Source organism: Alligator mississippiensis, chromosome 5 (genome assembly GCF_030867095.1).
Source record: "Alligator mississippiensis isolate rAllMis1 chromosome 5, rAllMis1, whole genome shotgun sequence".
Classification (NCBI taxonomy): domain Eukaryota; kingdom Metazoa; phylum Chordata; order Crocodylia; family Alligatoridae; genus Alligator; species Alligator mississippiensis.
In genome coordinates, this window is record NC_081828.1 from 84892464 (window position 1) to 84916596 (window position 24133).

At 45.8% G+C, this 24133-nt stretch overlaps 1 long non-coding RNA gene across 1 annotated transcript; it reads left to right on the top strand.

Moving 5' to 3' along the window:
• The first annotated feature begins 13427 nt into the window (after positions 1-13427).
• LOC132250637 (uncharacterized) lies at positions 13428-23783 on the top strand. Its single transcript, XR_009462232.1, has 2 exons — positions 13428-13525; positions 21658-23783. It is a non-coding gene; the product is annotated as an uncharacterized LOC132250637 (long non-coding RNA).
• Positions 23784-24133: the final 350 nt, after the last annotated feature.

Consider the following 24133-nt stretch of genomic DNA (forward strand, 5'->3'; position numbering starts at 1 on the left):
CCATCCCTGCTGCACATGCCCCCCCGCCGGCCTCTTCCCCTTCCCTCCCCCACTGACTGATTTGCTGGGCTGGGGCAGGGGGAACATGCACACGTATGCCTGCATGCACTCAGCCCCCTCAGCCCAGGATCAACTTCAAGAAGCCCCAGGATCCACCAGTCAAGTGCGATGACCTGTTGGTGACCGCTGAGCTATACCCGCCCATGACTGTAGAACAGTCATGAGAATTGTCCTATCACATCTCCATAATATTAGGTACAATCACAGAATGATAATGTACAAGGACCTCCAGTTCTTCCTGTTTGTTCCCTATGAATCTTAGATGAGTATATAAATATTTCAGGTATTTAATTAATTGTCCTATCTTATCCCTGAGAACATTGCTAAGGCTTCTGCTATTGCGTCTCTATACTAAGCTTTTATTCAGGTCCCCCAGCTTTTTATTTACCTCTAGGCTTTTGTTTCTATCTCCCAGTGAACCTAATTTAAAGCTTCCTCCACATGATGTACTTGCTGACTGATGTGTGTTGGTATATCACTGTTTTCCCCTGGATAGAATGTTATATTTCATGACTTCCTATACTAAACCAATTCCCCAGTACACCTTCCTCCACTGGGTCTAAAGTGTTTTTTGGGGATTATAGGGCCTGTGCCCCTGGATCATCTGCATAGTTCCCAGAAATAGGCTTCTGCTCATCAGACATTCATTGCAAAGAAGCCAGGTTCTGTATACAAGACTTAGCTATGGACAACTTCTATACTTTTGTACAATTTTTGTACAAAACAAAAGTCTCCTTCCTTCCTGCCTCCTTCATCCTTGGCAATAGCAGAGCTTGGAGATCCAGACCAAAGAAAATGCAACCAAATCTTTTTTCCTGAGAGAGGATGATATCCATCTGAGGTAATGTTTTAGACATTTTTGGTTCTAACACTGGGTCATTCTCAACTTACGAAGGATGCCTCTGAGGCACTGATTCTCAGCCAGGGTGCTGGACCACCCCAGGGTGCTACCAGATCTTTTGAAGGGTGCCTTGAGGTGTGAGGAAATAAGTGAAGTGTTAAGAGATATGCAGATAAACTAAGCAAATAAGTGTAGGCTCAGCATTATTCCTGCCTGGATTATCTTCCATCCCTACTTCCAGGCCCTACTGCAAGGAAGTAAGCACTGGTATCTATAAATCAGCTTTTGTAAATTGAGTGGCCCCAATTTCAAAACTCATGGGCAGGGGTACCTTGAGTCCAATGAGGGTGCCTGAAATCCAGAAAGGTTGAGAACCACTGCTCTGAGGTCTTCTATGTCATACTTCAAGATTATCATCTGCCCATAAAAGATTTACATTGCTATGTCCCTCAGCCATTTTATCCTCAATTACTCTCATGATAATTTAAGAAGTCCAGAGATTTGTCGAATAGAGAGTATGGTGAGGGAGAAGTTTCAGAAGAGTGTAAGTACTTTCACTGTATCATGTTTTTCCTTGAGCATTGGTGTCAAAGTCTCTTCCAATTCAAGATATCATTTACTATTGCTTTAGGAGAGGTGTTGTCACAAGCAATGGCTAGTCATGAAAACTTGCTTTGGGGATGAGAAGCAGCAATGTTTCTTAGACAAATCTGGGAGAACTCACCAAGCAGCTTTTATTTTGTAGCATATGAATGAAAAATGACATTTTTTTCTCAGATGTATATAAGCAAGAGTGAGGAAGAGAGAGAGAAATTCTCCCTCTCTAAATTTTCTAGTCAGGAAAAAAATACAACTGAAATAAGTGCTAGAACAGGTTCAAAGTATACCATTTTCTCATAGCACTCGGTGCTAAGAAGGAATGTACAGAAGGAAACTATTATAGTTTCATATTCAAATCTACACTCCCTTTTTATACAATGAGTCTCCCTCTCCAGTAACCCTTTCTGATCATGTTCAAAAACTATATGTAACTACAGATACATCTGATATAGTCTCAGCTACATGTGAGAATTCAGCTATGTTTCTTAGAACTTTTTTTTTTGGTAAGGGTGAAAGCTCACCTGCCTTCTTGCATAAAAGATTTCCATAAGAATTGAGACACTGCTGCATCGTGTAAGACTGAAAGGCTGAAACTTTTATCAGGCTGTGACAAATGTGTCCAGCTTGTCCTAGTTTCAATTCCAAGGGCTACTTCTATCTCAATAACAATTTTGCTATTTGGGATTGAGCTAGTGATTCAAACTCTCTGTTGGGAACTGACTCAGTAACATGCTGATCAACCCCTGGTTGGAGATGTTTAGATTAATTAAAAATGTAAAGGAACAACTTGTAGTGAATATGTATGCAAGAAAAAGGAGCAGACCACCAAAAGAAATCTGGGCCTCAGAAATGTCTGTTAGCACGTATGATCAGCTCTTTTTATTTCCCAGTACCAGAAGTAAGGAATTGGGGTAGAGAATATGAGAAATGACTATGTGCAGATGATATCTATTCAAACAGCCAGTCAAATTAGGCAGAGATGTTGCTCAGTCCTGAATATTTTTTGACTCAGTGCTATTTTTTGACTCAGCCTCAAACCCCTTTGAGGCAGGGCAAAAGGCATGTGCCCTGCCCTTCTTTTTCATACTTTGCTTTGCTTTGCCTCCTGAAGCAACCGGAGGCTGGGTCCTCCATTGAGACGCTCTGGCTGCCCCTCGCCAGGTTGCATGTTTCAGCACCAGGGCTCCAGTGCCAGTGAGTAAGGAGTCGGGGGGGGCTGGAGGAGGGGGGAAGGGACTGTGGGGGGGACCCCCGACAGCCCTGCCCACTCCCCCAGATCCCCGACCCCTGCTGGGGCTGGCCCCTCCCCCCACCAGCCCCCCTGAGCCTCCCAACCCCTGCTGGGGCTGGCCCCTCCCGCCCCCATCCCCCCGGAGGCCCCTGACTCCTGCCGCGGCTGGCCCCTTCCCCCGCCAGCCCTACTGAGGCCCCCAAACCCTGCTGGGGCTGGCCCCTCCCCCCACCGGCCCCCCCCGAGCCCCCCGAGCCCTGCCAGGGCTGGCCCCTCCCCCCACCAGGGCCAGTCTCTCCCCCCACCAGCCCCCCCGAGCCTCCCGACCCCTGCTGCAGCCAGCCCCTCCCCCCGCCAGCCCTCTTGAGGTCCCTGACCCCTGCCCTGTCTGGTTCCATCCCCACAAGCCCCCTCATCCCTGACCCCCCACCCCATACTTATAAAAAAAAAACCCCAAAAACCTGGGACTTACCAGCAGTTGAAGCTGCCATCTGCTGACTGGGGCCCTGCCCTCACAGTGCGGGGCAGGCTGATAGCTCCAGCAGCCTCAGCCTGGGCCCTCCTGCCCCTCCTCTGTCCTGTGCTGCCTGGCGGGCTCTGCCAGGAGGCCCCAGAGCACCCCCAACCCTGTTTCTCAGGTAAGCAGAGGGTTTTTTTCCCATTTTTTTTCTGTTCTTTTTCTGGGGTTTTTTTTTTAAGTGATGGTGCATTGTGGGGGTAGCCTTGGGGGCCTGGGGGTACAAGTTGGGGGGTGGGGCTGGGTGGGAAAGCCATTGGGGTGTCTGGGGGGTGAGGATGTGGCTGGGTGGGGCAGCCATTGGAGGGGGCTGCAGCAGCTGGTGGGGGATATGGCCAGGTGAGGCAGCAATCGGGGGCTAGGGTGGAGCATGTGGGCCTTGCAGGGGGAGTAGTAGCCTCTGCGGGGGCCATTTGGCCCCCATTGGGGGGCCATACCCCTTGTGTGGGGAATGAACCCCTTGTTAGGGGAGACGTACCCCTTGTGAGAGTGCCAAATCCCCTGTTGGGGGGCTGAACCCCCTGTTGGGGGGATGTAGCCCTTGTGTGGGGGGCTGAACCCTCTGTTGGGGGGGCTGAACCCCTTGTGTAAGGGCTGAACCCCTTGTTGGTGGGCCATAGCCCTTGTGTGGGGGACCAACTCTTTGTGTGGGGGCCATTGCCCTGTGGGAGGGCAGCAAAATATGTATTCATGAATTCATGAAACATGTATTTAGAGTTCACTTTATTATTATGTTAAGAGACTTTCTTTAACACTGTAGATATATCAATAAAACATTGTCCAACTGATCGCTGTCTCTGTCTCACTCTCTCTTTCTCTTTATAGTGGTCTTTTGTTTTACTTGTAGAGGGACATGGATTTGGGGGTATTTTAGAGACTGATTTTGGGGGGGGGGGGGGGTTATCAGAGATTTTTCAGTTTTCCAACAGGGAACACCAGAATTCCTGCTAGGGAGGCCAGTGGCAGGACCCTGCCTGCTCAGAGCTGGCACCTTGGACCCATTTGGCTGTGGCTGACCTCCTGGCCAAATGGGGCCAGAAGGACATGCTTTGACAGTTCAAAGCAGGCCACCACACCTGGAACATCTTCTAGGCAACAGTTGCCCAGATGGCCAGGCAGGGGGCAAAATGGCAGTAGTGCCTCACAAAGGCCAGCCCTGCAACCACAGTCCACTGGCAGCTGGCCCAGAGGGGCAGATGCCTCTACTGGCTCTGCAGTCCCCATCCAAGCCTGGCAGGTGTGCAGCAGGTCACAGCCAGGCAGCAGCCCCCACTGTGGACTGCTAGTCCCCACTGCCGGGTGCAGGGAACTCTCAGGGCTGTTTCAGCAGTCCAGCTGGCACAAGGGGTAGTGTCCCCAGGTACCAATTGGCTGGGCCCCAGAAGTTCCTGAGAGCTAGTAGCCCTGAGCTACTTGTCAGGGCGGCTTTTTATACTGCTGGGGCCAGGACAGGGTGGCTTTTTGTACTGCTGGAGACTGCACAGGTGCTGGCCCTGGGCTCTAGCTCCCCCTGGCTGAAGATCTGGGAGGTAACTGGTCTTGGGCATAGGTAACCTTCTCAACATCCCACAGAAGATCAGTGGTAGAACAGGAACTTGAAATCAGGCCTCCTGAGTCATGAGCGAGCCATTCTCCTTCCAGCACTGGCAACTGTCTATGTTGTAGTTGTAGAAACTGAGAACAGCAACTGAGACTAATACCTGCCAAATCCACTATGGGGCAGATGTTCAAAGGCAAAATCACCAGTTATGTGTGTAGCTCCTTTGAAAACCCAAGGAATTAGGGCTTGTGTGTACTTGAAAGTTAATTTGGGTTAAGGCAGCGTGGGAATTAAAAGTGCAGTTGCCATTTCTGCATACTTCCATGTTATCTGGGAAAGCCCTAAAATGCTTGCCTGGTTCTTTCCAAGTATCCTCTTAAAATCACAAGTTAAAATAAACAACAGTAATGTTACTGGAATGTATGTCAGTAACATAAATACTGTTAAATTCTCCATAATCATAGCTTCATGATTCACCAGATAAGTTACAGTTATAAAAATGTGCAATAACACAAGATTTAGGTAGGATTAAAGTTAAATTAAACCCAGGTTGAAAAATGTCTCCAGTGACAAGGGGCACTATTCTGTAACCTCTTAACAGCCTCTGACTGTAAGAAACTCTGCCTTCTAATAGTATTGGGAAAACATCTGTTTACTATTAAAGTAAAATATATAAAATTTAAACAGGAAAGATCTTTAATGATTGAGTGACCATAAAACCAGAACTGAAATTTTTGTATACGGTCCCTGATGTTGGAGACTTGTACTGCTAGTGTCAAATGATGTCATGTTACAGGAAAGCAGTTGCCATAAAAGCCTGGTATTTGTCTGGTAATGTATGCATGTGTGCATGCATTACCTGTATTCCTCTACCACGATCTCTGATTCTCATTAACTCTCCTTCTACAAGTGGAGGACTGGACACAGATGGTTGCTACAACCCATTCATGTTGTGTTAAAAGCCTGACATACAGCACTTCATCTCCCAGCCTTCTTCTAGTACCTGCTTATACAGAAGCAGGAAGGCTGCACCTGAAAGGTGTTGTTCTGTCAGATCACTGGCCCAGAAATTATAAGAGCCATCAGATTCATATCAAATGAAGAGCTTATAGATGAGGATGTGAAAAGTTCTTAACGTGAACTTTTCATCAATGTTTTGCTTAGCAAACTGGGATTCTTATCTTGTCAACAGCTCTAAACTGTGTGTCTTAGTTTTCCTGTATCATTTGTTCTTCCAGTTACACATGAGGCAGAAAAAGTTCTGCCTTTTTGACCAGGCTGAAACAGGATTGTTTTGTCAGCACCATCTGAACTCTTGTTTTAAAAGTACATACTCATTAATGCTTGGTTTGCTTTTTCTTTAATCAGTGTGCAAATATTGTTTTAATAGATACTCAGTCCATGAAAACAGAATAAATTAATATACTAACATTTCATATCTAACAATTAAAATAAATCTGAAATGGGGGAAGTGATTTGACCATGTCAATTATAGGGTTTTCTTAAAAATTCTTCAGGTGGGGTCAGAACTGAATTCAGTAGTAGTTTGGAAACTTGGTGGTATCTCCAGATGAAATATGAAATGGAGGCTCTTGCTGAATTAGATATGAACTTCAAATAGTAAAGTATACTTCATTAGATGATACCTTATTAGATTTGATACCTTATTAGTATATGATAGAAAATAAATTGTTTTACCCTGCTCCAAATATATAGTAGTTTGGTACACTGGTTGACTGCAGAATTGTTGTACTGAAGAATTTGGAGGAGAGGGTGCTTGCAAGTTTAGCAGCAGGGAAGGCATGGTATGATTTTGGCCCAAATAATGCTTAGAGTTTAGCACCTACTATGGGGTGCTGGCAGGTTTTGGCACTTGGGAGTAGATGTATCTTCTTTTTTCCCTCCCTGGTGTGGACAGGACTAGAGGTGCTTTTTGAGTAGAACTAAGTTCTGCTTTTTCATCTAGGAGTTCCTTGAAGCGACTGTCTGAGCCACGGCAAACTTCAGAATTTGATTTTGCTTTCAGTAATGATTGATACTCATGATGAAGTATGAGAGTTCTGTTAAAATGATCTTGGTGAAATAGAAAGCAAGTCCATCATCATTATTATAGCTAAACAACAGCTTTATAGATACCGGTAGCTCCGCCATTGAAATAAATGGGATACATTCATTATGCCTCACAGATAACATTTTGGGCTGGCCGCAGCTTCAGGCAGATGCTACTACATCAGTTCTATGTATTTTCTAGTTCGTTTTTTCACAATAAGGCTGGACAGGTTGATATATATATATATTAAGTAAAATTGATTCTGTTGCTGAATTCTGTATGGTAATGGTGATTTTTATATTAAACTCCAGGATGTATAATCATGTGTTACGACTCCTAGAGAACTCCCACAGAGTAGGAGGATTTGAAGATCAGGAGGAAGGCTCTGACTTGTCTTGCAGTGCAGTGCAGTAACTCAGCTGTTGTTACACTTAAAGTTTGTACTCCAGGTTTGAATTCTACCCAAGAGACCAGCCTAGTCTTGGAATTTCCCGGAGTCTGTTGGTGTTCCCTTTGATTTAAAGTTACTTAAGCATAGGGTGTTTTGATTTTTTGTAGGGTTCTATGTCTAAATCTTTTCATTTCATTTTAATGCCTAGTTATAAAACAACAATAATTTGCAAAGTATCTATAATCTTTCTTTTTCTCCTATGGCTTAGGAAAGAAAAGCTCATCAGACAACTGGGTTTGAAGGACTGGGCTGATCCTGTGATGCTCTATCAGTGGTACTGTAGGATTTGTTTCACTTCCTTCCCTGTTACTCTTTCTTGATAGGTATAGACTGATTACTGTGCCTTGATCCTTCTCATCAGCATATTGGTATATAGTGATGGCTTAGCACTAGACTTAATGGGTATGATGTTTGTTTGTTTTGTGTGGGGTTTTTATATGGTTTCCTTTCTCCTGAGTTTTTCAATGACCAATCCTTACTACTTAGTCATTTCTCCTTGTAAGCTGTTGAGCCCTTGGCCTTTCTGTATTATCTGACTGTTGTATTTCCATTTGGCTAGTATGTGCTGACATGGTACTATTAATCATTTTCACTCCGTCCATTAATTTGACATTGAACAGATGTGTTAAGTGTGTTTTTATGTTGATCTTTCTTACTTCCTTCCTATATTTTCTGGTCACTCAAGGATTCCTGTGCAATTATTAACAGGCAGAGATCACTCACTAACTTTATTCCTTGATGGAAGGAAACAGAAACATATATTTTCCATTAGGCCTATTTTAAGCGTGCCTTGATATTTTTACTAAGAGAAGTTTTACATACTCAAATGCAACGCATGGAAGGTTGAAGTGATGGTCACTGTCTATGTAGCTAGATTACAAAAGCACAATACAGGGTCTTCATAAAGTCCTTGTGTACTAAACTTTAATAACTTAGGTTGTGCACAAGGACTTTATGAAGACCCATATTGTACTGGGTGCTATACTTGGAATAGCATGATGAAATATGGAAGCAAACAAATCAGTTGCTTTGTCTGACTCTCCTGGCCATCAGTCCTCTAAATAGATCTCTTAGGTTCACACTGGTGAGATAGCAGGGAATTTAAGATATCAGTAGGAGGCTGCTTGGCACATGTGAGTGTTCAGCAGACTAGATGAGGCTTTTGTCTTCATATCACCCCCTCAGGCATTTCCCAGTTTAATAGTAGCTAAAAGATATTATGGGATGGCTTTACAGTGCTTATTTTTTAATGAATTGTTGGTTTCTCTTACATAATTATAGACTGGCTAGAAAGTGGCTCTTCCTTAGTATCTCTTTAGTTTAACAAGGAGTCATATCTTCCCCATGAAGGTACTTTTGGGAGCCATTGGTCTGTAGTATTGTGCATGGGCTGTTCCTGGACTCAAGGGAAGGCATGAGGAACAGAGGTTGGGAATTTAGCAATGCTCTGCAGGGCTAGAGTTGGAATGGCACTGCAGTTAACATTTGCTGCCTGGGAGCACCTGGGTCAGGAGAAAGCAGGACTTATCCATTAAGGATGGGCACAGCTAAATATATATTATTACCAAGGAGCTGCCACTGGAGGTGACACTACACAGAGCAAGTAATGGCTGGTTATAAAACCATAATTTATTATTTGAGCTACTGAGCTGGTGAGCAGAAGGGGGGAAAAAAACCTAAAAATTTGAAAACTGTAGAGAAACCCACATGAAAACAGTGGAGACAACACCTCAGCACTTACTACATGGCCACAACGCTTCCTGTTTGTGTTGGTGTTAGAGGAGCCCTCAAGGCACAAGAAGTACAGATAGGGGGAGGCTGGCTGGCAAAGCTAAAGACCTGTGTAGCATTCCTTATCTCCCACTGGAAAGCCAGGCTGATTTCCAAACACACTTCTTTTGTTCTCCTTTCACATTTCTCCCCTGCTTCCCTTCCCCCTCCACACCAAAAACCCCAACCCATTCAAACCAGCTTTTCTATAAAAATATTTGATCTCATCTGATTACTGGAGACTATTGGTCTGCATTACAGGACTGCTAAACTGCCAAAACAAATGCTGATTAAAAAAACCCTGCGGCTAAGAATGCACTCTCTCTCGGGTTTGTTTTTCTAAGTAAGCTTTTGCCGCAGAAATGCTCATGTGTTATTTCTGGTGAGCAACAAAAGCAAATCATTAAAGGGCTCTATTCTGGGAGGAAAAAAACAGGTGGAAATGGCTCAGGGCAGCTTGATAGGCTGATTCAAAGCTGCAAGCCTCCTTGCAGAACCCCTTCACTTCTGTTTCTGGGGACATCTGTGATTGTTAACTACTGCTGGAGAGGTCTGGACATTGCCCTGTCACTTCCCAGAGGATGGCACCAAATCACACTACTTCATCCAAGATTATATTTCATATGTAGTTGATAATGATGATCTGTGCTACAGCCAACATTCAGGCCCCAAACAGAAACCCTTTGGTGACACATCTCTAATTTTAAAAGAATCCTGGTTTTTGTTAAATAGTGTCTTGTAGCACTCAATTTACAGGTCTGTCCAGAGTCTGTCTTCTAAAATCCACACCCAGCATCAGTCTGATATTGTCATCCATGGCCTTACTGTGGCTTTGAGAGAGCTGCACAAATTCCTGGCTATATATACCACGTTTGTCCTACTCCAGATAGGAATGGTGCTTTCATTTTTAGCTCAGCGGGTTGGAATATGGAATTAGAAACCAGTTCCTTTGTCTGATTCTCCTCGCCATCAGAACTCTAAATGGCTCTGGCAGGGTCATGCTGGTGAAATAGAGCAGAATTTAAGATATCAGCAGGAGACTGCCTAGCATATGTTCAGCTACTGTTCATTTCAGTGAGGGTTCAGTTAGCACCCCAGTAAGCAACTGCATTATTAATTTTTAAGAGTACTGATGGGTGTTGTCTCTCAATGGCTGTAGTCTCTTGCTGTGCTCTGCCAGCCCTTCTAAAGCTATCTGTGCACTTTGAGGGTGTTTGTCTTGGAGCTTGCCTATCTTATCTGTTCAGAAAAGTGATTAATTAATTAATTAAAAGTTGGAGGGAAAAACCTTAATGTAGGGATTTTTTCTCCTGTTTCCTTGCTCCAACACTTGCTTTTGTCAGCTTAGTGGCCTGAGCTCATTGGGAGCTCTCTAGGGGCACCACTTGGTGGAAGATGAGAATTGCAGCCTAGAAGGGCTTGAGAACTGGTGGGTCAAAAGCTCCAAAGGGAAAGCTGTCTGTTGGTCAGCAAGGACTAATGACTGAATGAGCCATGCCTTGTTTTATTTTTGTGATGATCTGGGGCATTTTGGTTTTAAAAAACAGGAAAGATTTGAGTTTGAGGGCTTCAGAGGCTGTGGTTCATGCTGGATAACAGAAGGAAGAGAACAGTGCCTGGGGAGAAAAGGTCACTGCAATTGGAACTGCTGTCTAGCAGGGCTGGGTAGCAGAACCTGGACTAAGCTGAAGTTAAAAGAAGAAAACAGAGTAGTTCCTACATTTTGCTGGGTGAGTGTCCCTCTTGACATAGACATACCATATTTACTCAATTCCAAGATGAGGTTCCCCTCCATTTAATGCAGAGGGAAAATCTTCTAGTCTTACAAGGGTGTATGGGAGCAGGCAGCTGCAGTGGCTCAGGCTCCAGCTCCTACCCCGGGACAGTTGCTGCCTGTCCCCCTCCCCTGTGGTGATACTGCACCCCGCCACCCCTCCCTGCAGCTTCTGTTCTCCTGCCTGCATCTCTCTCCCACCCATCCCCCACTATTGCTCCATGCTGGTAGGCTCTGTGCATGCTGCAGTCCAGGGCAATGAGCATGGTCCCACCCCAACTCCATAGCAGTGGCACACAGCCCATATGGCTGCTACGGGGCCAGGCTGGGGCCATGCTTAGTGCCCCAGGATAGAATGGGGATGGAGCCTGCTGGCACAAAGCAGAGGCTGAGGAGGAGTAGAGGCTGGGAAAGAAGGGGGAGCAGAGGCTGGTGGGGAGGAAATAACAGAGGCTGGGGGAAGGAGAAGACAGAAGCTAGTGGGGTCTGGAGAGGGCAGAGGTAGCAAAGGAGCAGACAGAAATAAGGACCAAGCTGCTTGACCTCCCCATACCACCTGCCTCTCCACTGTCTGTGCTCATGCATTGGTTAGAGGGGTGAATTCAAGATGACCTTTCAGTAATTAGATTCTATATATGGAAAATTATAGCAAATGTAAACATTTTTCAATGTATAGAATCCAACTATTAGGGGGTCATCTTAAATTCAGAATCATCTTAAATTCAAGTAAATATCGTCATTAAGGGTCCCATAAGCCAACAATTTCCTTTTTGAAGATTTGCCATAGAGCTCAGATAGTGTTGGGGTGCTAAATAAGGAACGGGGAAATGGTCTGGATCTGGACCTGCCCAAATTCTAAACTTTGGACAACAAACTAGTTTGGATGGGATGCAACAGCCATTCACAGCTTGGTCCTGCATGTGCTGAGAACCCTCATGCCCATCCAGTGAAGGGCTTACACTCAGATCCACCAAAGGGCTTATCCATAGTGTCACACAGCATTGAAATACTTCATTTTAAGTGCCCATTTCCAGGAAAGAAATTCACAGATTCAGACTAGGCTACATCACAATTTACATATTTTATCCTTATGACTCTTAAGGCCAAATGCATACAGAGTTCTTGGAGGAGCATTAGGTACCAAAGGTCTGATCCAGAGGAAAACTCCCGCAGAGTTTTCTTCACTGTTTATAGATGAAGGGGTAACTGAAATCTGGAGCCAGTCTGGTGCTGCACCCAGATTTCTTGTATTTCAAACCTAAGGTAAAGGCCTAAGCTCATCTCTAACCAACACACAATATAAAAATGAAAGCCACATTCATTTTGTCCCTCGCTGCAAACGCAACTACTTTTCCAGGAACTGAATTAATTAGGGTGAGCTTTAATTCTGATTTCATTTTTTTCTGTGACTTAACTCTGCTATATATATAGTAATCCACAGCCTACCAGAAATAGCTATTGTATCATCATTGCAAAATGAAGGTGTGCACTGTCACAGTCCTGGAAAAACTTTCTCAGTTTCACAGGTTGTAGCATGTTGGTCCCACCAAAAGAATCTATTGTTTTGCTTGCTGAGTAAGGCTTCAGCATGCTCACTCTTTCACTTTTCTGGCACATTTTGGGCCCAGGGTCTGTCTACTGTTCCACCACAGAAGTGAGCTTCATGATCTACCTGCAGGAGGCCCCCAGGACAGTGTTGATATTCCAGTAGTTTAAGCACACCCTTTCCTAGAATACCAGTTTGTGGGCACTGTGATTACAGGAACACCTGAAAGGAAAAGCAAATATACATACAGGCTGTTGAAAGGATTCCAAAGCTACTCTTCACTTTAGCTAGCATAAGAGAGAGACAGATCTAGAGAACAGCAACATAATACCTTTCTGCATTTCTCTGACTCATTTTCCTTGCTGCTCTTGAGCATCCTTTTGGCTCAAGTTAGAATCCTCTGAAGCATCCAGGATCCCCACTCTTGTATTTTGGCTTCTTTTCCAAATCTTCTCTGTCTCTCTCTCTTCCCCCTTTTCCAGCTAGCTGCTGCTTTTCTCAGACAGTACTGTACTGTTCCTTTATGCTGCCTGTCTTTCCTTTATCTCTGGGTGAGTACAGAAGTTCAGGCAGCCTGTCAGGGAGGTGCTCTAACTCATGGCACTTCACATGTGAGTTAGAGCACCACTGAACCCAACAGGTATGCTTGCACAAACCCAGATCAGTAGGTGGGGGCACTCCAGCAGCCTCCCAGGAAGCTCTCAGGAGGCTGCCAGATTGCCCCTCTCCCTAGTCCTGTCCCACCCCATGACTGACAACTAGGGGAAGAATAGAGCCCCATACCTCACAGGCCCAGCCCAGATACCCCTGCTGAGGATTTGGGGGGAGCTGGGCCAGGACCATAATGTGGATGGGCTTTGTTCTCCACCACCCCAGCTACATGCCACTGCCCCTGCCACTGTCAAGGTGCTCGTGTGGGGAGGGATGGGAGCCCCCCTGTCCCCCAAAGGTAAGCGTGTGTTTTCTTCTAGGTTGATGGATCTCCTCCGGCGGGCTTTAAACTAGGCTCGTCGGGGGGAGGGGAGTACGAGGGCAGGGGAAGCTGTGGACCACCAAACCATGTGGCACCCACAAGGACAGCCCAGCCTGAAGAAGGAGAACATTGGGAACCTGAAAGCCATGGGGAGGCCAGCACAACAGAACAGGTAAGGAACAAGAAGGTAAGAAACAATGGGCCCCATGGGACTGGGAGCGGGGGGGCAGCAAAGGCGCCAGTCGCAGGGCTCAAGTGCCTATGTACTAATGCTAGGAGCATGGGGAACAAGCAGGATGAACTAGCGCTCCTGCTTGCACTAAACACCTATGACTTAGTGGGGCTAACAGAGACCTGGTGGGATTCATCCCATGCCTGGGCGGTACATATTGAGGGCTATAGATTGTACAGAAAGGACAGGTCGGGGAAGAAAGGGGGGGGGTTGCACTTTATGTCAGTGAGCAATATACATCAACCCTCATCAAGACAGAATCCGAGGCTGAGGAAGTAGAAGGATTGTGGGTTAGGCTACATGGGGGGCAAGGAGAAAGGGATTTGGTGGTAGGGGTCTGTTATAGACCCCCACACCAAGGGGAAGAAATAGATGCGGGGCTCCTGAGGCAACTCTCGGAGACCATAAAAGCTAAAGAGGCGGTAGTCATGGGGGACCTAAACTACCCGGACATCTGCTGGGAGACGCAGACAGCAAGGTCCCATCGCTCACGCAGGTTTCTAACTTGTGTACAGGACCTCCACCTGACACAGGAGGTGCATGGTCCCACTAGGGGGAATGCCATACTGGATCTGGTATTGGCAACGGGAGATGACATGATAGGGGACCTCCAAATCGGTAGCTATCTGGGAGACAGTGATCACCTTATGATAGAATTCAACATAAGACGGCGAGTGGGTAAGGTAACTAGTAGGGTGAAAGTGCTAGACTTTAGGAAAGCTGATCTCATTGCACTCAGGCGATTAGTCAAGGAAGCACTGCAGAGTAGGAGTTTTGATGGGATGGGTGCCCAAGAAGGGTGGCTGTGCCTAAAGGAAACGATCCTTTGGGCACAAAGCAAGACGATCCCCGAGCGAGGCAAAAGAGGGAAAGGGGCCAGGAGGCTTCCATGGCTGACCAGAGAAATCCAGGGCAGCCTAAGGGCCAAAAGGGGAGCACATAAAAAGTGGAAACAGGGTGAGATCACTAAAGATGAATATACCTCCTCTGCTCGTGCTTGTAGGGAGGCAGTTAGGCGGGCCAAAGCTACCATGGAGCTGAGGATGGCAACCCAAGTAAAGGACAATAAGAAATTGTTTTTTAGATATATAGGGAGTAAAAGGAAGGCCCAGGGAGGAATAGGACCCCTGCTAAATGGGCAGAAGCAATTGGTGACAGATAGAGGGGACAAGGCTGAACTCCTCAACGAGTTCTTTGCCTCAGTGTTCCTAAGCGAGGGGCATGACAAGTCTCTCACTGGGGTTGTAGAGAGGCAGCAGCAAGGCGCCACACTTCCATGCGTAGATCCTGAGGTGGTGCAGAGTCACTTGGAAGAACTGGATGCCTTTAAGTCGGCAGGCCCGGATGGGCTCCATCCGAGGGTGCTGAAGGCACTGGCCGACGTCATTGCAGAGCCACTGGCGGGAATATTCGAATGCTCGTGGCGCACGGGCCAAGTCCCGGAGGACTGGAAAAGGGCTAACGTGGTCCCCATTTTCAAAAAGGGGAGGAAGGAGGACCCGGGCAACTATAGGCCAGTCAGTCTCACCTCTATCCTTGGTAAAGTATTTGAAAAAATTATCAAGGCTCACATTTGTGAGAGCCCGGCAGGACAAATTATGCTGAGGGGAAACCAGCATGGGTTTGTGGCAGGCAGATCGTGCCTGACCAACCTAGTCTCTTTCTATGACCAGGTTACGAAACGCCTGGACATAGGAGGAGGGGTGGATGTCGTATACCTGGACTTCAGGAAGGCCTTCGATACGGTATCCCACCCCATACTGGTGAACAAATTAAGAGGCTGTGATGTGGATGACTGCACAGTCCGGTGGGTGGCGAATTGGCTAGAGGGTCGCACCCAAAGAGTCGTGGTAGATGGGTTGGTCTCGACCTGGAAGGGTGTGGGCAGTGGGGTCCCGCAGGGTTCGGTCCTTGGACCGATACTCTTTAATGTCTTCATCAGCGACTTGGACGTGGGAGTGAAATGTACTCTGTCCAAGTTTGCAGATGACACAAAGCTATGGGGAGAAGTGGACACGCCGGAGGGCAGGGAACAGCTGCAGGCAGACCTGGATAGGCTGGACAAGTGGGCAGAAAACAACAGGATGCAGTTCAACAAGGAGAAATGCAAAGTGCTGCACCTAGGGAGGAAAAATGTCCAGCACACCTACAGCCTAGGGAATGACCTGCTGGGTGGCACGGAGGTGGAAAGGGATCTTGGAGTCCTAGTGGACTCCAAGTTGAACATGAGCCGGCAGTGTGACGAAGCCATCAGAAAAGCCAATGGCACTTTATCGTGCATCAGCAGATGCATGACAAATAGGTCCAGGGAGGTGATACTTCCCCTCTATAGGGCGTTGGTCAGACCGCAGTTGGAGTACTGCGTGCAATTCTGGGCGCCACACTTCAAGAAGGATGCGGATAACCTGGAGAGGGTACAGCGAAGGGCAACTCGTATGGTCAAGGGCCTGCAGACCAAGCCCTACGAGGAGAGACTAGAGAAACTGGACCTTTTCAGCCTCCGCAAGAGAAGGTTGAGAGGCGACCTTGTGGCTGCCTATAAGTTCATCACGGGGGCACAGAAGGGAATTGGTGAGGATTTATTCACCAAGGCGCCCCCGGGGGTTACAAGAAACAATGGCCACAAGCTAGCAGAGAGCAGATTTAGACTGGACATTAGGAAGAACTTCTTCACAGTTCGAGTGGCCAAGGTCTGGAACGGGCTCCCAAGGGAGGTGGTGCTCTCCCCTACCCTGGGGGTCTTCAAGAGGAGGTTAGACGAGTATCTAGCTGGGGTCATTTAGACCCAGCACTCTTTCCTGCTTATGCAGGGGGTCGGACTTGATGATCTATTGAGGTCCCTTCCGACCCTAACATCTATGAATCTATGAATCTATATGGGTCCGACCCGGCTCCCTCCAAGACCCCAGCAGGGGTAGCTGGGAGGGGGCACACGTGGCAAGGGGGTTTCCTCCCCTCATCCTCTGCATGAGTGTCTTGACAGGGCTAGAGGCTGCCACTGTACCTGGAGCTGGGGCAGGCAGAGACACCGAGTGCCCCTGCTGTGAGGCCCTCCCAGCTACCCCTGCTGTGATCTTGTAGGGAGCTGGGCCAGGCCTGTGTGGATGGAAGGGTTGCTTTCTTCCCCCTTCCTTGCTCCCACACAAGCATCTTGACATCAACAGAGGCTATCATGCTTGGAGCTGGGGCAGGAGGGGTGTAAATGGAGCCCTCTTGCCTCGCAGGCCCAGTCTGGCTCCCTAGTCAGGCTGGGCTGACAAGGTGGTGGGGCTCCTTCTTCCACCCCCGCTTTGCCCTAACTCTGGGCATGGCAGCCTCTGACACTGTCAAGACACTTGTGTGGGGAGCAGGGGAAGGGAGCCCCCCCCCGCCCCCCCCAATAAACCCAGCTCAGCTCCCCCCAAGAGCCTATCAGAGGTAGCTGGGGGTGGGGCACATGTGGCTGGGGTGGCTCCCTTCCCTCCCCCCGCTCCCATCTGGCTGGCAGGAAGGAGGCAGAGGTTTCCTGTCTTCTTTCTGTCAGCCCTGGGTGTGAGGCTGGGCCAGTGCTTGCCCACATGAGCACCAGCCCAGTCCTGCAAAGCTGCATGAGATGCAGGCAGAATCTCCTGAAATTAACCCATACAGGGAACCTGTACACAGGTTCCCTAAGCTGCTCTGCCCTAGAGCACCCCTGTCTGATACTACATCAGACAAGAGTTAAATTTTTGTGCCATTTTAAAAGTGCTCTGCAGCCATGAACATTTGTAGTGTTATGGCTACAGAGCACTCTCAGGGGCTTCATCACACAAAAAATGTGACTTCTGTACATAGCCCATGCGTGGCTCTGTTCTCACCCCCACAAAGTCTCTAGGGATATGGGTTTGGGTGGGTTTTTTAATTCAATACCAACACTATCTCTTTGTGCTACTTCATGAAAATTTGATTCCTTCAAATTCCAGCCCCCTGCAGAGAAGTTAGAGAAAACCAGTTTTATCTAGGATGTAGTTGCTCTCCTTGTTCTCCCCAGGAAAATCTATTCAGATGTTCATATTCTTTATAATCAACCTATTTATAGATAGACATGCCAAAAACATTCCTTTGTCTCATTAGCACAAGCAGTAAGGACCAGATGACAGTAAGATACATTACGAGTTATAAGGCTACACATAGTTCATAAAATCAAGCTGGAATTCATAAATTGAACATAGACAGGCTCCAAATAATTGCACATATATTAATTATGAATGAAAATTGAGAACATTTATACACATACTGTTTCGCTGTCTCTCAGTAAGTAACAAGTTGCCATCATAACGAGCATTTAATTAAAGTCAATTATATTTCCAGGTATTATTATTCTGATAAAGTTAATAGTCCAAAAAGGGGAAGAAACGATCATGTATGGTTGACTGATCTTCAGCCTGATTTAAAAGAATCTTTTTAATAATCTTATATAATTGTTGCTCCATAATATCCTCCAGCTACACAATTATGTCTCTGAAAAGAAAATAAATTTTCATTCTCGGTAGTTAGAAAAAATAAAAATTCCATATATGGATTCTCTTTTCTAGCCCAAGACTGTATCCTATGGAAATGAAACCCTAGGAGGCCAAATTATAATTTGAAATGTTATGCAAATAGAACAAAAACTGTTAGAAGCTGAGGAAACACTAACACCATAAAACAATGCAACTATGTTAGAAGTCTGCTCAATCCTAATCTAAACAGAAGTTGCACAAAAAGAATTAAGTAGGAAAAATTGGAGCAATGTCATCATAAGTGAAAAAACAAAGTACTGTGTTCATGACTTCTGAGAAGGGGAGCCTCTGGATAGGAATTTAAAACTGCCATGAAATTGTCATTTCCCTCAACACCCCAATTATGAGGGTTTGGAGACATCCCAAAGCTCTCTCTTAGGTATTTCTAAGGTGCTTATGCTTATGAAATATAAAATACTTACTGTCAGTGGAAGTTCAGCTGAACAACTAAGGAAATAAAGGTTCTTACTGTATTTCTTGTCTAAAATTACAAAGTTGAATTCCTGTGGTCCCTTCTGAGCAGGAAGAGCAGGATTTGGTGGGGGAGGGGGGGGGGAGAGGGGGGCTCCTCTACCAAACCTGGTTGGGACTCAGTTTATGGGTTTCTAAATAGTCCATAAAATCAAATGACCAAGGAAGGAGCCTTGCAAGAGCATACTAAGTTACCTCAAGAATAGAAATGCCACAAGCATGTTTTCACAATATTTTATGTCATTCTGTCTAGACTATTTGCATGCAATGCCCATGGTTGTATCCAGAAAAGCGTAAGGCATTTCATCCATATAGGAGATGGTAGAAGTCCCATTAAACATGCTTTAAGTTAGCCCAAACAAACATCCAAAATAGTCCTGCACAGGCAGAGAGAAAGAACAGATGCCCAGATAGATCTTCCTGCTCTAGATTCTATAACATTGCAACATTTTTCAAGTAAATACAGCCATTTTGAAGGCAAAAATAGAATAGCAAGAGGACACATCCACACAAGACACTAAATGTGCAGTAGATTTATTCTACTGCATATTAGCATGGAAGGCAAAACCCGTGTTAATGCTCAGTAGAATTAGTCTATTGTGCATTGTGGCAGGGCACCTTTGGTGCCTGCTACTTTAAGAGGCTTGATCAGGCTGTGGAGCAGCCAGAAGGTGTTGTGCAGCCTACTGAGGTGGTCACATGACTGCAAGAGAACTCCTGGATTGGAGGATGGGGCTGGGCAGCCTCACTATAAACCCAGGCTCTCAGAACTCAGCTAGCAGTTGCTGTAGGGATGCTGCTGGAGTCACGCAGCTGGAGATCTGCTGCTTCCAGACCATCTGGTGGCTAAGGGCAGGAACTATGGAAATGGAGGAGGTTCCTGGTCCTGGGGCATGACCTAAAACTACACCCTGATAGGGTTGGATGGTGTGGTGGGACTGCTTGTGGCAGGGTGGTTTCCAAGAAATGCCACACCAGGGCCTCCCTAGTGAAAGGCAATTATGGGGTGCCATATAGCTCAGTCCCCTGACCTGGTAAGCTAGCCCATTGAGGGGACAGGAGAGGGGTGCAGGCCAGAGGCCCAAGGGGTATAAGGCCTAGGAATCCCAGATAGGGGGAAATGTAGTAGCCACAGTGAGGGGGCATGTAAGAGTGAGTGGGTTGCATAGAGAAGTGTCTGTATGGGGCACCCAAAGGACTGTGCATAGGCTGGCCTAAGTAGGAAGGGAGCTGTATTTGGAGGGGCCCAAAAAGGCAAACTTATATGGGAGTGTGATGGCAAGCAGCTTAGTACCTACCCAAAGTAACCTTGGCTGGCCCATGTGGGGGCCAGGACCAGACTGGTCGAAGGACCCGAGTGCCAAATGCAAGGGACAGCCAGACACTAGAGGCTGGGAGTCCCAACTGGCCTAGAGGTGAGGCCAGGCCCAGTTAGGCCAAAGGACCCAGAGGGGGCCACAGCCATGAGGGGAAAAGGGTTTAGGGAGTTATGCCACCCACAGTGAGGGCGAAGCAGACCATCTGAGAAGGAGGGATCCAGGTGGGGTCCAAAACCCAGGCAGGCATAGAATGACGTATATTGTGGGGCTGGAGCTACATAATGATGCCATCTGCAAGGCATAGGACACGATGTAGGGACAATACAGAGCCGTGGAGTACATCCTTGGCATCAGGCAGTAAATGGGCAGCCTTCTGCCTATAAACAACTTCCAAAGTTACATCAAAGGTATGGCAGGAGAGGCAGACTGTCCTAGACAGGTAGGCAGGCCAATGATTATACAGGCCGCAAGATGGCGCCCTGTCACACACATTAGTGTCACCTAAAAATGTGCACTAGTGCTACTGCACAGTAGCACTGATTACAGCACATCAGGGGGGCTAGGTTGAATTTTGGGGTGGCAATAGCCCACTGCGTAGCAGCCCGTTCCAGTGCTACCACTCCCCAGCCTGAGCACAGCCCCAGCCCAGCTCCCTGCCGGGAAGAGGCCAGTGCAGTCCCTGGCCCCAAGCCTGCAGTGGGCAGCCTGCCCTTGTCCCATGCACAGATCCACAGGGCATGTGCTCTCCCCACACCTCCCCATGGGGTGCACACAGTGGTGCCCTCCTCCCCACCCCCCAGACAAGCCACCTGTGGCTCCATCCCATGCCCCTCCCCAGCTGAACAGCACCTGCCCCTGCCCCATTCCCTCCCTCACCATGGGGGCCTCAATCTGCCCCTCCCCACAGCCTTCCCCTCCCCCCAACAGACTTACTAGCTGAATGCTGCTCTCTAAGCTGCGGGGCTACATATTGGCAGTCAGACTGGTATCAGCCAATATGACTGGTAAATAATTGGCCAATGGTATCAGCCAAAAAAATCTTTATTGGTGCACCCCTAGTAATTACGCATTAATGAACATATAGATGCACCCACAGAGAACAAAAGGCAATGGGAAATCAATTCCTGAAGTATTAGGAAAGCAGCAGGAGATACAGGTCTGTGATAAACTACAGATTCTAATGTCAGGATTCTGCAGCTTTCCAACATTTCGCTCTGTGGATAATCCCAAACTACAGTTTGTTTTGTTAGATCAAAAGTCTACTGAGCAAGTCTGAAACCAGTGAACCAAATCTCATACATCATATTCAGTTTGTTTCTGTGGCTACACCTTTCTTGGTCAGGGAGAATTGCTTCCATCACAACAACATTTTCTGCATAGCCATATTCATGCAAGGCTTCTATTTGTGGGCAACTAAGAAACGTGGTAATATCCCATGGGGCAGATAAAAGGATTCACTATTAAGGCACTCTCTTCATCCTCAGGCCAGGAGTTCTGTAAATAAGATTTAAACAAGAATTTGGATTTTTGGGGAACATTAGTTACCGCTCTTATGCATTTGAACATAGAAGTATTTGCTATTGCCTGTAACGGAATAATGTAACATCTAAAAAAATTAAAATAGAAATAGGGAGAAATTAATGCATTAGGGTAAACCAAACATTAAAATTCTTATGATTATTCTGTGAAAATTAAAGTGACTGCATGAAATTAAATTAGTTTCAGTAATCAGCATTTTCTTTTCTAATTCATCACTTAACAGAATGCTGTTTCTGCAGCACAGAAAAGATCTGAAAACAGAGGATTAGAATGGAAGTGCCTTCTCAGCCTTCACTACAGGTACCAATGCAGTGCTAGAATATCAGCCTGTGGATTCATTTTCTATAATGTGTAAATGAAGAGTAGTTAATCATGTTGATCATAGGGTGATTGTTCAATGGAGAAAGGGTGTAAATAATTACTAGTCACACTGGGGTAACTCCAGGCCTTGTGTTTCCTGAAATATTATGCCCCAGTAAACGGTGAATTTGTACAAAATGTCTCTTTTCCCAGCAAGTTGGTTATTAAGGACTCAGCTTAGAGCACTGCATTTATAGTCAGGTTTTGAAAAAGAAAAGAAGTGAAATGCACTCCCTTGCAAAAAATAATGCACTCATCCAAATGTATGTTCTTTTCTGTACATGAGGACTTGCACACAGCACACTAGATATTTACATGAGCAATGGTATATTTTACAGAAATGTGATGAACCATGTTTTGCAAAATCATATATGTGTGCATTTACAGCATACACGTGTGTGTGTATGTGAGTTGTATATGTGGGTCTCTGCTTTCAATTTTTAAAACTATTTTGGATGGTGGGGTTTTATAGCAATATGATGGAATGCTTTATTGCAAACTTGGCTTCATTTTTCTGCTGTAGTCATTGTATTTCCTTTTGAAACATGTGAGACACCACAACAGTGCAATGATTACCCTCTTCACATATTATATGGTGCTTTGTGGACTTTTGGTAGTGGCATATAGCTATTATTTTTTAATGTATCTTGGCATTGGCTGTTCCTCCTTAATAAGTTCATGTTATTCCTTCCACAACTTATTCACACCACCTTCTAGAGGTCATTATGACCTACTGGTATGTGAAAGATGTGCCCTCACTGCCTTAACAACTCCAAGTTCTGCCACCGCTTCCACACCTGAGTCCTCAGGATTGAATTTGAACAGAAAGATTGTTGCAATCTTGCCAAAGAGGTCTAACCCTCATTCTGCTTTGTGTGCCTGGGAGGACAATTTACTGCATCAGTCCTGCTTGCTCTTTGGTGCCCTCTGGGCTTTATATTAATTTGTAGCTGAAAAATATTCCCAAATGCTAATGATTGTACCTTGCCATCTTGATGGCTTAGGGAGCTTGTGATTACCTGCTGATTTTCACTATGAAACTGAAAATGTCAGAACCAAAAATAGAAGGGTAAAAGAGAGATTCAACATCATTCAACAACCATTTGATTTCTCTCTTTTCCCCACTTTTGACAGAAGCCAAAGCTAGTCAGCATATTTTACACACACTTCCTCACCACATTCACACTTGTACCCAGGCCCACTCAAACTGGCCTCTAATCTTGAACCCCCAATTTTGACAGTCAGCATAATACAATTTAACTTTAATGAATTTGCAGAAATGTTGTTGAACCAGACCAGATAACTGGGTGCTTAACCCCTCTCATTCCTGTCTGAATAATGGGACATACCATCGTAGAGCTGTTTTTTTAAAGTTTGGTTCTCAAACACCTTCTAGGGCAAGTTTTCCTGGTACATAAAGCTACTCTAGCATTAAATTAAATTAAAGCCCATTATACAAATCTCCCTGTTGTGTCACAAAATCCCTGGATTGCCTCTATCGGCTTTATATGTTCATAGAAGACTGAGGATATCATTGCTTTTGGCATCCACTGTGCTTTTGAATGGATGTTTGACATCATCTGAGGTTGTTTGCGGATGGATTACCTGTAACCTTTTGTGCTGATCATTTTGACTTTTTATTATACCTTTTGGGGAAAAGAAATGTTGATCTGATTACAAGGGATGTTTTAATGGAATCTGCCTGTCAAATAATGAAATTGAGAGTGATTTTATTGAGTAGGTACATCATAAAAAGGTGAACATTATGTACAAGGGAGATAATATATTTTGTCAGGGCACCAAACAGACATCCACTGGTTTGAATGCAATGCTCTGGGTGTTTCTTTAAAATGTGAAATTAGTCATGAGAATTATAAGACATTGTTAAACAGAGCAAACCAGCATCTTAGAACTATAATATTAAAAACACAAGAGGAAAGAAAATGGATGGAAAAAAAATAAAAAGGAACACTTGGGAAATTAACTAGACCATTGGATGTTGTGTTTTCTTTGGTAACATTCTTGTTAGTTATTTGCAATGTGAGGAATAGGCCTCTCAGAAAGGTGGTAGAAGACTGCATTAATTTGTGGAATGGTATTTTGAAAATAAGGAACTTGTATGAATATTTATTCTTGTTTAATCTTAAGCATCAGCTAGTTCAGCTCAAAGTTGACCTTTCCCCTTTCAGTTGTTTAATGAGGTCTTCAGAAAACCCACAACCTGTTACAGTGAGTAATAATGGAGCTCCCCTTAAAGCATGGGTTTAATGTGCGAAATTGGCCTCCTGGGTCTCATGTTTTCTTTAGTCCTGCTTTCCAGTGCCGATGTGCTCAGTTAA